At 41.1% G+C, this 17,340-nt stretch overlaps 1 non-coding gene across 1 annotated transcript; it reads right to left on the bottom strand.

Moving 5' to 3' along the window:
- Positions 1-2,367: 2,367 nt before the first annotated feature.
- Positions 2,368-2,440, bottom strand: TRNAK-UUU (transfer RNA lysine (anticodon UUU)). Its single transcript has one exon. It is a non-coding gene; the product is annotated as a tRNA-Lys (tRNA).
- Positions 2,441-17,340: the final 14,900 nt, after the last annotated feature.

The raw sequence follows: 17,340 nt of genomic DNA, 5'->3' as shown, positions 1-17,340 counted from the left end.
ATCATAGGAAAATAAATAAACAATAAACAAACAAAAATCGAACGACAATTACATGTACTTGGACTCCTTGGCTTTTGAGCCTGTCAATTTAGAGTAAAATGAAATTACGTACACTTTCCAGAATCCTTGATTGGTGGTCTGATATTCATAGGAACTTTGTAAACTCCTGAACTGGTCAAATCCTCTACGTAATCCGTGAAATTTTGCGTTATGAATTATAAATTAAAACCACTTTTGTAAACTTTACAAGAAGCACAGGACACTGAAAAGGCTATTTATTGTTAAACAATGAGGTGTCAAAATTTAAAAGGGGGAGAAATAACTTGATGAACGGAACTGTCGGGTTTACAAGGCGGAAAAATTAAAAAATGGCAGAGGATACTGCCACGAGAGCTATCGGTCAAAAACATTGGTGCAGGTCCAGCCACGAAAAAAACCAAGCGGGGGTGAGATCTGATGTTGGAGATGGCTAGGGCAAAGTCGCGTATACTTCCATCCAGTTCTCAGTGGAGTTAAGTTGTTCTTCCATGAGTGGGGGAGGCCTCAGGGCTTTCGCGACGTCCGAGACTTTCTATAAGTCGTCTATTTTAGGCTTTATCGTCGTCTTCGCTGCATGCTTGCCGGATTGTTCCCTTGGTAAGCAGCGGGTCCTTAAGCTTAAGCTCTGCGGCAGGTTGACTTTAAACGATTTGATGGGTGAGGAGCTTTCGGGGAAAAATCGAGAAAACAAGCTTGACAGTGGTCGCGCAGGCGCACAATGAAACAAGCTGGTAGAGGAGGTCGGACAGGAGATTTCTAACCAAAATTATAAATTTTAATGTTTATTTCGTCACAATTTCAAGTTTAAGTGCACTGAAAAAAAAAATTCTGGGCTATATTGATATACCGTCCGTTTCGGGCTTAAAGGCCGGAAGTTCCGGGTGTTGGAGCCGTAGCTTTGATTGCTCCGGGAGCCACGCCCGGAACTTACGGCCTCTGAGCCCGGAACGCGAACAGCCTAGTATGTCAGTGAGTCAGTATGTCGCCCGTTAGTACGGCTTCCACGGCCGGAGTTTTTATTTTCAGGGCGGTGTTTCTGGACGAAAAATCCGCGTTAAAACTTCGGTGTCTCGTAGTTCAGAACAGCAGAACTTAGCTTCCTAAGTTTGCATTTTGTTCGACTTCTCCCATTGACTCAGCCCATTGTGAGGCGTCGTCGCTTCTCCGACGTTAGGGCGTTGTTACATTTTTAACTGAGCTCTAGAGAGCATTGAGTCATATGTGGACCATAGGGCTCCCAGCCCTTACGTTAGGGAAGTGACGTGAGGATGGTTGCAGCAGGAGTTCGGGTTTTTTCGTCTTCTCATCATCGGTGGAAAATGTGGATCTTTGGTAGAACACTTTTTCTTTTACCTTTTTTATTTTTTCTTCTTTGTTTTACAGCATTTAAACATGCTTATGCAGCCGTTTCTGAGGGGCACCGAAATGTCCCACAAAAAAACTCTGTTTTGACCTTCTTCTTTGAAAACTTCATAAGGAAAATAACTATTACATAGTCGTCTTTGTGATCCTTGACGTTCTCAAATAAGACGCAAAAAATAGCTGCAAAAAGGCAGAGACTTTTTTAAGTCATTTTTATATGAGAAACATTGCATTTCCAGGAGAAGGGGGGGATTATATCAAAGTAGGAATTTGATTATTTGGAATTTTTTCAGGAATAAAATCGATGTCTAGATATATGTTTCTATTCTACTTGGTCTGCCTCAGATCTGATTTTGGGGCCATTTTGGGCCCTTTCGTCCTTTAAGGTCGATAAACTCGACCCAAAATCTAAGACTTTTTTGAGAGGCATCTAAGGACCTACCTGAATTTAAAATAGTAACAAAAATTGGCTCATTCGTATTTTTTTCTTTGCCTCACCCTACACTGACCTTCGGTGTGTGGGCTAAACCTGCTCAAACAGTGCGTAGATTCTCATAAATGGCCGTATTTTTGCCAAAAGGAACTATGTGCATAGGGTTTGCTTGCATGTAACATAGTTCCTTTCAGCATAAATACGTCAAAAATAGAGGCTACACATACGATTTTCTCTAACCATTAGATGGTACCATGTAATTTGCTACATGATCACTCAACATTTCAAAGATGAGTAAGTCATATTCCCTCCTGTAGTCATGCCTCAATTGCCTCATACCTTGTGAAACAAATACATGCACAATGCAAATCAGTTTGAAAATAGAAGAGCCAAGCGAAGCATTGAACAAAAGTATCGCTGATTTAAGGCGAACTTAACGCACAGATAGCCTACGTACCGTACCTTTCATGGGTATAGATTACAGAGATGAGATTTATGAATGGCAGATTGTCTAATTGTACACAAAAAATTTGCGCCCGAACTGGGACTTGAACCCAGGACCCTTAGGTTAAAAGCCTAATGCTCTACCGACTGAGCTATCCGGGCCGCTCTGACGAAGTCGCCGAAACCGCGGCTTATAACGCCACATACAGCCAACACACTGTAGTTCCTTCAACTGCCGCTACTTGCCGCGCAGCGCTGCGATCAATATTTCGTGCAGTGAGAACACGTTCCGCGAAGCAGAAAATCGACTTACGGAGGTAAGTTTAAACTTCAATGAGTATTTGTATTGCTATGATTGGATTGATTTTTCCCTCCGAGACGAGATTTTCATATTCTCATTACGGTTTCAGCATTGAATTCTTTGTAAAATTGACTGAATTCTACTTCGTGACACTCGCTGAGAACCAGTGAGTGTTCGCTAAGTTCCCGCAGTAAATCAATACTCTCCCAGCGTTCTACTACGTCGGAATGTGGAGTATGTTTTGGTTGTAAAGTCAAGGTTGTTTACCTCGTTTTGGCTTCAACTTCAGAGTTCTCCAGCCGAACTAAAGGCTTTTCAGAGTACATAAGGTTGCCTACATGAATCTAGTACATCATTAATTTTCAAACAGAAGCTCCATTTACAAGAAACGAAACTGTCACCACGATTAAATCTACGAAACAATGAGGTGAATATTAATGCAAGGAGGGCAGGAAATTAAAACGCTCCCATCGCGTTACGCTTGCTTGTGAGGCTTTTTTAGTTTAACTATTTGACGTGCATGAAATGACACTTAAACACAAATGAAAAATTCCGTTTTTTTCCCGACTTTTCGGGAAAATATAGCTCCCTACCTTTTTAACCTATAAATAGGGTGGAAGGATACGCTGTTTTGCGCGGTAAAAGCAATCCATATGTTGGATCGCTATTCCCCAAATGTACTTGCAGCCAAATCTGTTTTATTTTACACTTAGCCATCGTTCAAATAGGAGTGCAAAATCGAAGCCATGAGTAGGTAGGTATTGGAACATTATTGTTTCCTACATGTCTTAGCGTTTGGATGTGCTCAGAGGATGTATTATAGGAGAAATTGCTTGGTTATGATTTTCCGAAGGTTCGCTGCGATGAAAGATTTGCAACCGAAGATAGATTTTATTTTTGGTTCGGTTGCGTTCTTCAATGCACCCTAAGTATTCTTAGAAATCGGGTCAATGGGTGAACCTTTAATAAAATGCGCGCATGCGTAGAGCTGGCCAAACTAATGAATAAAGGGGTGCGTGCTCTAACTTTCTAAGGATCATCGCTAGATATAGGTAGTTGATAACTCTTAATACAACATAAAAGAAAATAATACAAACTCAGGTGCAGCGTGGAATGTTAAAGTCATATAAGCAATGACTTTTCAGTATTTTTTTGTTTTTTTCCAAAGTTATCACTCAAATTCGGCCAGAATACGATCGTCCTAACCAAATTTCTACCCATATTCCTCTGACTAAAACCTATACTCGTAAGGGTTTAAGATCATATACGTTTCTTCCAAAAAAACTTCTCTTCCCTCAAATGCTTTGCACACGACCTTACGAAAATGTGATTGAAATAGGGTTGGTTCATTCTCACAGAAATATGTTAATTCCTTTTGAATCATTGTACAGCGTTACCTATAGAATGATTCAAGAAAAGTATGTCTCCGATGGAAACAAAACACATAACATCTAGTTATAGGGTCGGACTGGCTCGCATCCGAGGGCTTAGGCCCTTGGCTGGTTAAAGGGGCATAATGTGATATTTCCTGGTAAGGCAACCCCTACGTGGAGAGGAGTTCAGAAAATTTTGGCAAAGCAGCACATGTTTACGCTATTTTCAGGCTCAAAGTTTATTAATCGTACAGAAAAAAAAAACTGCAAAATTGAACGTATTTGAGTAACCGACGGACTTCTGAAATTAAAGAAAACATAAAAAATTAAAAACACTAGACGCATCCAAGCACCATTATTTCCAAAAGAACCGAGCAAGTGCTGCGAGCTGAAGACATGGATCTGCAAATCCATCCTGAAAAAGAATCAGTTATGAACCTGAAAAAAGAAGAAAGAACGAGTATCAACACAGCTGAAGACAGGAAAGACGTACTCGGGCCTCTTTTTTAACTAATTTCCCGAATCTGAGTCACACCTTATTAACAGCACATAGCAGAGCATCGAGAGCTCACGCTTCGCGTCATCGCGCCTTCAATTTTTCAGATTCAGCACGGACGTCCATCAAGTACGAATAGTTGTATCTCTGCGCCGTCGTGCATTATTTCCCTCGCTTTATTTCCATTTGTTCGCTTGCGTTTGTCTTATTCGCAATGGTGCTTCAAACTAGTAGCATGGAGCAGAGCATTGCGAGTTCATATGACTCACGCCATCGCATCTTACATTTTTCATATGAAATGTGGACATCCATCTTGCGCGAATAGTTGTATCGCGTTTACACTTCAGGTTTCTCTTATTTTTGAATTTCGAGATAAATTAAGGTTAAGTTTGCCCGAGATATGCTATGGTATGTCCAAATCAATAGTCATTTTGAGAAGGAAGAAATATGTTTAAATGTCTCTCAAGAGGTCTATAAAGGGTGCGTATGTCTAAAAATCGAACCGTCTATCGCTTCTAGGCGGAATTGGTTAAAATTAATTTAGTTATTCTCGTAACAGAGTTAGTTAGGTTTAAGGCGATTAGGATAGGAGGAAAAAATGATTATCTATTATCATTTTTATATTTTAATCTTCTAATATTTATATATATGGTGAGTATAATCGATGTGTGTTAAATTTATAGCGAATGAAGAAAGGGGATAATGAAGCGCATGTACGTCAACAAAAAGGTGAAAATTTCACAGAAAAGTGTTTACGCTCCATAAAGTAGTTCTTGGACCTCTGTGCACCACTATCGTGCGTAAAAACACCTTTCTTTGCTCCTAACTCTCTCTTCCGTTCATTTAAGAAATTTTCCACATATTCTCGGTCGTAACTTGTTTTCTCTCCTTATTTTGCTATCTATCAGAGGGGCGCGTTTTCGGCGCGCCAAGAGGGCGCATCTGCCAATGGCAGATTGGCGTTATGGCCAGTCCGAGCCTGCATCTCGCTTGGAGTGGATATGAAGGGAATCCCCCCGTTTCCAATTTTTCACGTTTCCACATATCCACACTTTCTTGAGAGGCTTTTTTTTCTTTCTTTTTTTTTTTTACACTCGCAACATTGAATACATACGAAATCCCCGCAATCAATCTCCGGTTGAACGATGAGTGCTTATTCAGTCAAATACCACTTTCGCCAGAAAAGAAACGTCTGCCTCTACAGTTCAGACTAAACTCCACAGACTGAACTAAATACATCTCCTTCAAAAAATATTTGATTAAATTGCACGGTAAATTCTCTAAATGTTTAAGAAACGAGAGCTGATAAATTTTTTGCGGAAATTTCGTATTCGATCGCAGAAGATTTGGCAACACTCGAGTGTTATACGACGTTTTTACCTAACGTTTTAATATTGATACCCGAGCAGAGGATGATGATATCGGTACAAGCGCCTTGATGCAACTATTCGTGCTCTGTGGATATCCATGTTGCGTCCTAAAAATTGAAGGCGCTCCGGTGGCAACAGTGGCATGCTGTCACGACTCCGTCTGGCGGTGAGATTTAAAATCCCAAATGAATAATATGAAAATGATGAGAAAATGTTCTTTCCTTTCCCTACCCTTTAGCCTTTAAAGCGAGAATTTCATCTTCAAATTCGCACCGGCGCGCCACATGTAACTGCTTGCACTACCTCATGGACTAGAGTGACCAGAGCGCCTTCCATTTTATATACGCAACACGCGCGTCCAAAGAGTACGAATAGTTGTATCAAGACGTTATTGACAACATAATTGAATCTGCTGATTTAATTAACTGATATATTATCATGACTTTGTCTTAATAACAATAATGATAATTATTAAATCCCTGTTGAAAGTACCAAAAAAAAAGAACATAAATATAAAAATAAATATAAAGTTTAACCAGCAAATTTGCTCCACACTCAAACATATTAAAACGAAAACAAATAAACGAATGAAATCGGGTTGAGGTTATTTTTAATAACCTAAATACTTTTAACAACAAGATTATGATCGCGAGATGGTGTAATTTTAAATGTTGATCATCAATCACGGTATAATATACCGTTTCGTTTCGTGTCTGTCTGCTCCTATTAATGTCTCAAATGCATGCTTTAAAAAGACAAAAATTGAGGAAAAAGGTCCAGCGGGGTTTGATCCTTCGGTCCTCCATCCATAGCCCGGAGCGAATATGCGAAACCATCATTCATAATCTTCAATTCTCCCATTATTTACCGCCTTTTAATCACGTCACTTTTTCTCCCCCGAGGGAGCGAGTCATAAAAGTGTCTAGACTTGCCTCCTTGGAACTTCTGGAGTTCCTGTTCGTGCACTTAGATGACCTCATTTCTCAGTTATCTGAGACCGCGAAGTCTGCATTGACTGCCTCCCGTCCCCCCCCCCCCCCCCCCCCGGGCGCTGATTAGTTACACGAGAAACATAGCGTATTAAACAGGGGCGAAAAACGCCGGGAGTACGCTCCTGTATCGACACCACTCCGCAGTCTTTAAGTGGCTTCCGGTCTGGGGCCGCGACTGCCAGAGTTTTCGGGAAAACACCCCCGACCGAAGACGGAGAATCCGTCAATTCTCGAGCAGTTGACACCAGTGCCCCGGTGCTAATGATTGGAACCCACTATCAGAATCAACCCCCGCGCTGGGGCCCTATCTCGGTTGCCTGTTATCGTTTACTCGTTAAAAAAGCTGGGATCCTCTCGTCATTACCGGCTAAATTGACAGGCGACATCGCGGTTCCCACTTTAAAACGTCGCAACGTGGAATGGACGCCAAACGGGACTATGTGCAGTAAAACATGAGCCCTGATACCCGTAAGCATATATGAATAACAGGGCTCTCGTCATAATGCACTTAGTTCCGTTTGGCAGAGATGCGTCCGAATTTCAAGCGAGGGTGGGGCTGGGCCCGTGAGAAGAATCGTGAGCGCACTTTCTTCCGGGCCGGTTCTGCCACATTCTCGCGATCGCACCGGAAGTTGAGAAACTTGACGGGGGCCCTGAGTGGTTGCAGTCGAAAATGTCGCCTCCCTAACGATGGAAGTGGCCTCGGTGATTAAAATGAAGCACTGAACATGGAACATGATGAACATGATCTGGGACATGATGAGCGAATGGATTGCATTTTGAAACAAGGGACTACTATTTCAGGTTCATTTCAGAAATATCGTATGTGGCATCAATTTTCCAATGTAGGAAGGTGCTATACCAATAAGCAAGTCAGAAATGGTAGTTTTCTATTGCAAAGTACAGTCCAACTGAGATGTAAGAAGAATTTGGAAAGCGTTTCAGATAGTTTCCTAGTTGATGCGGCAAAAATCACATGTTACCCTAATGAGGTGCTATACACGAAAAGGGGCACAAAGGGGAGCTCCATCTTACCAAGCCAAACGAAAAAATTTGCAACGCGTAAATGTTCTATGCCTGGGGTGAAAAGTGTATTGAGAAATCACCGTTTCATGAAATTGTTTGGCCTCCTGAATGTATCCCCTAGAGTCTCAAACAATTGCATGAACTTTCAATAAATATTTCATGAAATTTGTTAAAACTTTCCGTGAATATCATGAAAATTTCCTTCTCTGATAGTGGTTCCTCATTTTAAAATGCAGTCTGTTTCATCGGCCAAGAAAATCATAAACTATAACTTCACCAACTGCGTATCGGGTGAAAAATGTTTTGAGAATCACCCATTCAAGGAGTTTCTTGGCCTCCTAAATGCATCCCCCAAAGTTTCAAAAAATATCATGAACTTTCAAAAAATATCATGAACTTTCAAAAAATTACATGAACTTTCAGAACATTTTATGAATTTCGTAAAATTCCACGCGAATAAATTTCATGAAATTTTCCATCTCTGATAGTGGTTTCATCGGCCAATAAAATCATAGACGAACTTCGCAATCCGCAACCCCGATAATCCCCGCGAAACCGTGCTGCCCGTGGAGTCCCTTCCTCAACCCCTCAAAAGGAAGGGGGTGCACGGGAGGGGAGACGGGGGGGTGACGGGGAAAGGGGTCGCTGTATGAATATGTGCTCGAGGCCCGGGAACTGGGGCTTGAGAGAATAAGTCAATGTTTTGACACCGAGCTGAGAGCTTTATCTAAATGAGCTTCCCCCTCCCCCCCACCCCACCCCACCCCTCACGGCGTCGCGACGCGTCGTTGTCTTGGCTGCTGTCGAGCCGGACAGATCTTCATTTCCGTTCACCCACCCCTCACCCCCTCCCCGCCGGTGTCGGTGTCTTCTCGGGTAAGATAACAGAAGCGCCCCCGGATCGAGTTTTCGCCTCTGTCGAATAGGAAATTCCCTGCCGGCGCTTCGGACCCCCGTTGCGCCCTTGCGCCCTCGCTGCGCCCTTCCGTTTGGGTTGGAGCTCCGGGCCCGGGAGGCGAACCAGTTATCTCTTGTTGGATCTGGCCAGATAGACCGTTTCAGACGTGACGTCATTCTAAGTGGACGTATTTAAATCAAAAGGAACTATGACATGAACTCTGAGATCCATTAGAGTACGTGCATAATAGGTCTCATATCAAAATAGATATAGTTTCTTTTGATTTAAACGTCAATTTGACGAGATTCATGAGGGTTGGTTGCTGATTTCCTGATAGCTAGTGTAACAGGCATATCTGGATCGCATTTTGCAAAAAGGAACCAGGAGCATTAAATGTTGCTAAGATTGTGCAACTTTCTTTACCCTGCAAATCTAAACTGATCATCTTTATGAATATTATCTTTACTCTCAATATACTATGAATTCAAGAGGAAAATTATCGGTGTAAATATGATTTTTTTCATAATTTCAGTAATTTTTTTGCAAAGAATGTATGTTGCACAATCCTAGCAACATTGGAATGCCCTTGGTTCCTTTCTGCAAAATGCAATCCATCTGATGTCCAGAAAACGCAAGGGGACAGGTGTAAAAAAAAAAATAAAAATAAATAATAAACAAATAAATGGATAGAAATTTCGTTACTTGTAATTTATTGGCTCTATAGCATCCATCGGCTTGAGGGTGCCAAAAGATAAATCCTTAAATAATTATTGGATTGAAATCTCTTGTTGGATCCGTCGAGATAGACCGTTTCAGACTTGACGTCACTGTAAAGTGGACGTATTTAAATCACTATATCCGTAGGAACTATATCCGTTCTGTCAATACCCTGGGATCCATAAGAATACTTGTATGGCAGGGCTTGATTCAGAATGGATGTAGTTCCTTTTGATTTAAATACGTCCAAGTCACTGTTGGTGCGTCGGTTTACTCCATTGGCAGTATTTAAAGAGGTTTTGATATTTTTTGAGATCAAATGAGGACAATCGTCACACTGAAAAAAACACTCCGGCCGTGGAAGCCGTACTTACGGGCTATATAGAGATACCGTCCGTGTTCCGGGCTCAGAGGCCGAAAGTTCCGAGCGTAGCACCCGGAGCAGTCGAAGTGTTCCGGGTGTTACGCCCGGAACTTTCGGCCTCTGAGCCCGGAACACGGACGGTATCTCTATATAGCCCGTAAGTACGGCTTTCACGGCCGGAGTGTTTTTTTTCAGTGCACTGATTATGATAAATGTATCGAATCTCCAATCCAAAAGGAGTTTTGGAGATTGGATCGGAAGTTTGTGCTGAGGACGGTCGTATTATGATGCGCCAGGAGAATCTTGGAATGCCCAAAACTCCATGCAGATTTGAGGCTTTCAGAGACAGAGCTCCGTCACGTCACGGATCCACCCACGTTCCCAGCGGGTGACGCGTCTTGTCATATCTCACGTGCTTGACGTGACGTTACTCGCAGAGAAATTGTGCTCTTCGAACCTGCTCGCGGTGAAACCCCGTTTGGTAAAGTACGCGATCCGCGCTTGGGATTCTCTGGTGAGAGTAGACCAGCGAGTAGCGACTTCCCCCGTGCTGTAAGATCACACTCTCGTCGCGCGCCGGCCGTTACGTGTGAGCAAAACCCAAAATCGCGGACAACCCATGGCAGGACAATAGGAGCCGTTGGTTGACACACTGAGGGCGTAAGCGCCACCGAAGGCATTGTTGGTGATATGCTGATTTCACACCATCGTTACATCGGAGATGGGGTTCCACTTACTGGTGTTACCGGAGACAAGAGACCCTCCACTGGTATTTTGTCAGTGGTGGAAGCTTTTACTTCCGGGATTTCAACATTCAACTGTTGACCTACCTATACCAGGTGGGTGGTTAACAATGTGTCAGGAGTTTCGTTTTGCAAACAAACCAAAGTTTGGGAAACTTGCTTGGCTCATGACGTCACCCGAAGTTCATCACCCACCTAGTAGGTAGGTCAACAGCCGCAAAAAGGGAGATTACAGTTGCCCCCTTATGCCCTGTTGTCCATAATAAGGAAATGTTGAATCCCCAAAACTAAAAGCTTCCACCTGTCGCCAAGAGCCCAGTCAGGGGTATTTTTTCTCTGAATGTTACGCATTGCATTGGTACTTCGACAAAACTTTATGATGAATCCTCAGATTTAAAGCAATGCGGTCTAGGTACGTTTAGTAAATTTTAAATTTCAATCCTTACAGATATTACTCGGTTGACAGGCGCAGATGCCTGGTCCAAAATGTTCTATTGTTGAAATACCCGATGTAATAATTCCTAAAATGACCAGTCTCATAAATAGAATGCCCATCATAAGAGAAAATTCATGTTACGAAATTCCAGTGCGTGATAAAAAAATTCCTTTAAAGGCAAATGTTTCATCTTAAAAAATTAATGTTATAACGCAATTTTCAATACATCGACTGTACGTCCAATACGTTCAACTTAGAATTGAACAATTACTTTGAGTATTTTCAAGTTTTTTACCTGATTACCCACAAAATTAAACATATTTTAAACGATTGCACAGATTTATACATTGCCATTCCCTTCATTGCAAAGATGAAATATGCGGTGAATACACTTTTAGATATTGTCAGGCTGTTAAATGAACAGTTTTGCTAGATGTATTTGCAAATGTATTACCGTTTGCTACTTTCTCCTTTGGACACTTTTTATGATTAGATATATACATTCATACGTGTGGAAATACCATGGCTCCATGGAGTTGCATCGGGAATTTCCACCATTGGATATTTTAAAATGAATATTTTTCACTGAGCACTATTTCCTTGGATATAAAGAAGAAAATGAGACATATCCATGTTATGACTTTTGAGGAGGGATCGGTGTCTATTAGACGGAAATACATATAAAATTGGATTATGTTTTAGCCTTCGTTAAAATTAAAACCACTCAAGGCTCAATTGAATTCCATAGCTACTTGAACATTTTTTGTTCTCCTGATGTAGAGAGCTTTAGGTTTCAAAAATTCAAATGTTTGAATCTACATTCAATTCCTTTTTTAAGCCTCCGTCTTTGCTCCTAAGCGTTTACTTTTTAATATACCAAAGGGATTCAGCATGGCGTTAAATCTCGCAAACTTAGATTTCAAACGACATAATATAAGCCAAACAAAAATAATTCTCAAAAAAATAACTAGCTCTTTTAGGAAAGTCAAATGATGTCTCGTTAGCTTCTATAACATAGATTTTAGTCTCTAAACAAATCACTAAAGCAACCATTAAAAATATATTTTCAAGTCTTAAAATGAATTCAACTGCGTAGGTACTCTTCCAATAAACCACGGACATCGATCCATCTAAATTGGTTGAAAATTTAGCTCCTTTTTTGCCTTTGAGCACTAAATAAAATTCTTAACATCAGACTCATGCTCTCGTTTTAAAAACTGCACCCGGGAATTTGCAAGTTTAAATTTCTTCTTGAATTTGTTGCTACAAATATTGCTGAAATCGTGCTCATCAATGTATTGGTGCATGGAAACTGCTGTGAAGATATTCAATAATGCATCAATTTGACCATAAGTATTAAAAACACGTAAGTGTTGCAATTCGATTCCTACTGCAAAGTAGCAAATTTCGCGTTCTTTAGGTCGGAACGAATGGTACTCACCCGTACGCCAGCATCGCACATCGTAGCGCCTAGCACTTGGCGTCATACTTCCCGCTACACACTCTGTGATAGACCTCACCTCAATGATCCATACCCTGCTGTCTGGTGGAGAAACGGTGAACTACAGCTTGAGGCAAGTTCAGCTTCTCGCCAACAGAGAGCGGGACTGTCGTGTTACGGAAAGGAACAGCAAGTGTATTCTCAGATGAGCCTCGAGAGACGTTAAGGCGTATACTAACCGTGGCTCATACAGAGCTGTACTTACTGCAGATCGTAGGACGGTAGCGGAGCATTCAGCTTTTTTCTCCGAAGCGCCATCGCATGAATTTCGCGCGCCTCGTTGAACGTTCATAATTCCTGCATCTCCACTCCCCCACTTCTAACCCTCTTACATGCCTCACCAATCCGTGCTTGAAAAAATCGCGGCTCAAGGCGTGCAAAATGTCGCACTCTCTGTGGCAATGTACATGCTTGAATGCGTAATTTTCTTTTAAATTTGTGCTGATTTCTTGCGCAATTTTTATATGTATTTAATAAAATCATTTACAAAAAAATAAATTAAATTTACGACGAATATAAGAAAATAAATGAATATAAATAAATATATGATAAAATAAAACGCGAATAAGTTAAATAAAAACTAAATTAGTAGGAGTCCAGGAGTAGTTTATGGGGTACAGAAAGTCTTCTGTCTACGAAGTGTCGAGGAACTAGGAATTCAGGCTACCCACTACAAATTGCGCGTTTGCAGCATTTCACCAAAAAGTAGAGCGTTCGCAGCAATTTTCTAAAAATTAAAAGCGGTTGAATTCGTTTTCTAAAAAATTCAGCGTTTTTCCGTAAATCTCTCCAAAAAATAATGCTTTGGGAGTAGTTTCTTCCACAATTGAACACTTACGCAGTATCTTTCTGAATAATTCAACGCTTTTGTATTAGATTTGTAAAAATCACACTTTTTCTACTCTGCGTCAGTATTTCTGGGTCAGGGAAAAAGAGATCAAGCTTGTTTCCATCGTGGAATTGTAAGAAAGTTTTGTTCCTTAATAGTTGTGACGGAATGTCTCAGTAGATACTTGTCACAAAAGACATAGTTTCTTTTGATTTAAACGTCCATTCAACGAGATTTGTGAGGGTTCGTTGCTAATTTCCTGATAGCTAGTGCCACAAGCATGTCTGATATCCAGATAGCGCAAGGGGACTTTTTTTAAAAAATAAGAATAAATGAATAATGGTGCCAAAAGATAAATCATTAAATAATGCGATGAAATAAAAAATAACTTTACCAGAAAAGGAATAAACAAATAATTTACCTAATAAATAAAGGGATTAAATAAACGAAGGAAAGATAAATGGAATAGAAACAAATATTTTCAACCGAGAACTGCTTGTCCCTGTAATATTCGACGATTGAAGCTCGCACACTAAAATATTAAAATATTAACGTGATTATTTTAAGAACTGAAAATTCTCGGAGGGCCGGCGCAATGCTTGAAGTATACTGACCGTTTTGCAGGCGCTTCCCGCGATCGATTTTCGCGCAAAGCTCAAAGTTTCGGAACATTTTTTCCAAGACCTATTATGTGTGTACTCTATAGTGAATCTCAGAGCTCATGTCGGTATGGATACAGTTCCTTTTGGTTTAAATGCGTCCAAATCTGCCGTGCTAAGGTAAAACGCCTTACAAACATTCAGACGTTGCCAAATTCTTCCCAACAAAATATCGAGTTTTGATCAAAGTTACTTATATTTCATTTTATAGGATCGAGATAATTTAGATTAAATTGCGATCAAAATTCTTTGAAAAATTTGAAGAAATGTGTTCACAAATTTTCCTAAAAATGTTGATCTTATCAAACGAAATTTGCAAACGTGTGAAGGTTCATACGACTCTCTTCCTCATCAAGAAGATCTCCTCAACATACGTATTTGCTGCGGGTCGAGTCCACTGCCATGCTAAGGAAGAACACCACGTGAACCCTCATACGTTGCCAAATCTCCTTTAATAAAATCAAAATCTTCAGGAAAATTTGCAAATGCTTCTTTTCCAATTTTTTATAGAATTTTATTCGCAACTCAATTTACATGATCTAAAAATTTCAAAATGAAATATGCATGACCTTTCTCAATACTCATCATGTCACCAGGCGAAATTTTGCATCGTCTGAATGTTCATACAGCGCACTTCCTTACTTATTCGCAACGGGTCGTGCACAGATCGTCGCTCCCTGACGTAAGGGCGTATCTCTATTTTCACATGGGCCCTGCTGTCCATATAACTCCATTCTCTCCAGGGCTCACATGTAAATTTAGATACGCCCTTACGTCAGAGGAGCAACGAGATAGCGCGTCGCCGGAGGGCGCGGCGGGGACAGCGGCCGTAGCGCGGCGCGGCGCGGCGGCGGCGGAGACAGGGATGCTGGGAACCGCGGGATGATGCAGCATCGAGGAGGAATCGCCGGCTCCCTCGGGATCATCAATCATCCCGGTTTGATTGTAGTCGTTTCGGTTCACCTCGGCGCGGAGCTCCCGGAGCCCCGAGTCCGGACACGGCCGACCTCCAGCTGTCGCTCCCCGGAACCCGGACCCGCGCCCAGTTGCGGGCTCGTGCCGTATTTTCCGTTTCCCCTCCACCCCCTCCCCCAACCCTGTGGCACCCCCCCCAAATATACTTATAAGGTGGGAAAAAAGGAAACGGTCGAATACTTTACTGAAAAAAAGTTACAAGCTGCTACGTAGACATACCGTTTGTTCCGGGCTCATAAACTGAAAGTTCCGGGTGCTGGAGCCGCAGCTTCGATTGCTCCGGGTGCTACTCCCGGAATTTTTGGCCTCGAGTCCGGAACGCGGACCATATGTCCATATAGCCGTAAGCACGGCTTCCACGGCCGGAGTTTTTTCGTAGTATTGGGTCCATTGGTTATGATATGCCGAGAGAAATTGGACCAAATGTTGTAATCGGGAACCCATCCCTCCATGGTTTATCCGTAGACCACCTGCCCTTTCCCCCACTCCACACATATGTGCTTTTAATAATATTATCATGGAGCTCACTACGGTGTTGATATAGAGAAATCATCATGTTATGCCCGCAATGGCGCAAGGCGCAAGTAGATAACTATTCGTGCTTTGCGGTATATTTCTTGCCTATACGGGAATCTGAAGGCGAATGCCACACGAACCTGTTTGTTTGCGATTTACGGATTATCGGACATAGAACTTGTTACATTATGAAAAAAAAGAGATAAGGTTTTGCATTTTAGCACATATCTGTCTGCACATGTCCAAAGCACATATCTGTGTAGGGAAACAAATGGCATGTATGTTGTTTCCAAAATGGGCGAGAAGTAGTGGTTCCTTATTGCAAAATGTATTTCAAATGATGAGAGGAAATCAGGCAGTGGGAAGTGCAGTCAGGTTAATCCTCGTTAAACTCGCCCACTTCACCTCCGACACCGCAGTCTGCACTCCTGAATTTTTTAACTCCGAAGGCGCCCCCCCCCCCCCCCCCCCCCCCCCCCCTCTCTGGATAAAGAGTGATATACTTAAAATAAAGAAAAAAGGGAACGATCAGATAAGCCAATATCGAAAGGTCAAATTTGCCATCTCAAACCAGCAAAAAGAAAAAAAGTCAAATCGAGCCATCAAATGTTCAAGGTCAGGCACTTTTTCTTAAAATACCATTTGACAAGTGACAACACCCGTATAGGTCTTCAGGGTCAAGGGGTTGGGCAACAGGATAGTTCTGCTGAAATATGTCTCATTTTATCTACAATGCAAAACCTTATCTCTTTTTTTCATAATGTAACAAGTGCTATGTCCGATAATCCGTAAATCGCAAACAAACAGGTTCGTGTGGCATTCGCCTTCAGATTCCCGTATAGGCAAGAAATATACCGCATAGCACGAATAGTTATCTACTTGCACCTTGCGCCATTGCAGGCATAGCGTGCATGGTGATTTCTTTATATCAACACCGTAGTGAGCTACATGATAATATTATTAAAAAAGAAATAAAGTATACAACAAGTGTTCTTAATGAATATTCGTCGTAATCATGCAAAATGTTGAGCAAATTAAACTTCACATGAATCTTCAGAAATGTCCAAAAATTTTCCAATAAAACGTAAATTTCAAAAAAATTTTAAGATTTTCTAACGGATTTCTTTTTCGAGAACACTCTCGGCAGTTCATTGTGCACTGGAAAAAAACTACATTGGATCTAGAGTCCAGACTCTTCAAAACATTGACAAGAAAAAGGACTCTTGATTCAAGCAGATTTAAGCTTAAATTAAAGGAAATCCGCTCAAATTAAGAGGCTTGGTTCTTGATTTAAGCTTAAATCTGATTGAATCAAGAGTATTTTTTCTTTTCGATGTTTTTAAGAGTCTGGACTCTAGATCCAACGTGTTTTTTTTTTTTTTTTTTTTTTTTTTTTTTTTTTTTTTTTGCAGTAAGTATACTTGAAAATTTCAAGAAAAAATATTCTAACCTCTCCGCAGAACCCAACATCTAAGCAGCAACGTCCTGGTGCTCTTACAGTGTTCTTCTTTAGCATAGTTATATTCTGCCATTCGAAAGAAGAACCCAGTATAAACATTCCAAGGTTGCCAAATTTCCCCGGATAAAACATGTATTTTTGGTAAAAATCATACGCATTTTTCATTGAAAATTTTAGTCGTTTTAGATCGAATTGCGAACAAAATTATCTGAAAAAATTAAAAAAAAAAATATTCACACTCTCCCCAGGAAATTTGTTTTTTATCGACGGAACTATGGCAAAGTCTGAAAGCTCATACAGTGCTCTTTTTAGGACAGTAGAGTATTCTGCCGTGCTAAGGAAGAATGCCGTATGAACATTCGAGAGTTGCCAAATTTCTCCAGATAAAACATGTATTTTTGAGGAAA

Source organism: Bemisia tabaci, chromosome 8, assembly GCF_918797505.1.
Source record: "Bemisia tabaci chromosome 8, PGI_BMITA_v3".
In the NCBI taxonomy this organism is placed as follows: domain Eukaryota; kingdom Metazoa; phylum Arthropoda; class Insecta; order Hemiptera; family Aleyrodidae; genus Bemisia; species Bemisia tabaci.
This window is presented reverse-complemented; position numbering and strand designations above follow the sequence as displayed.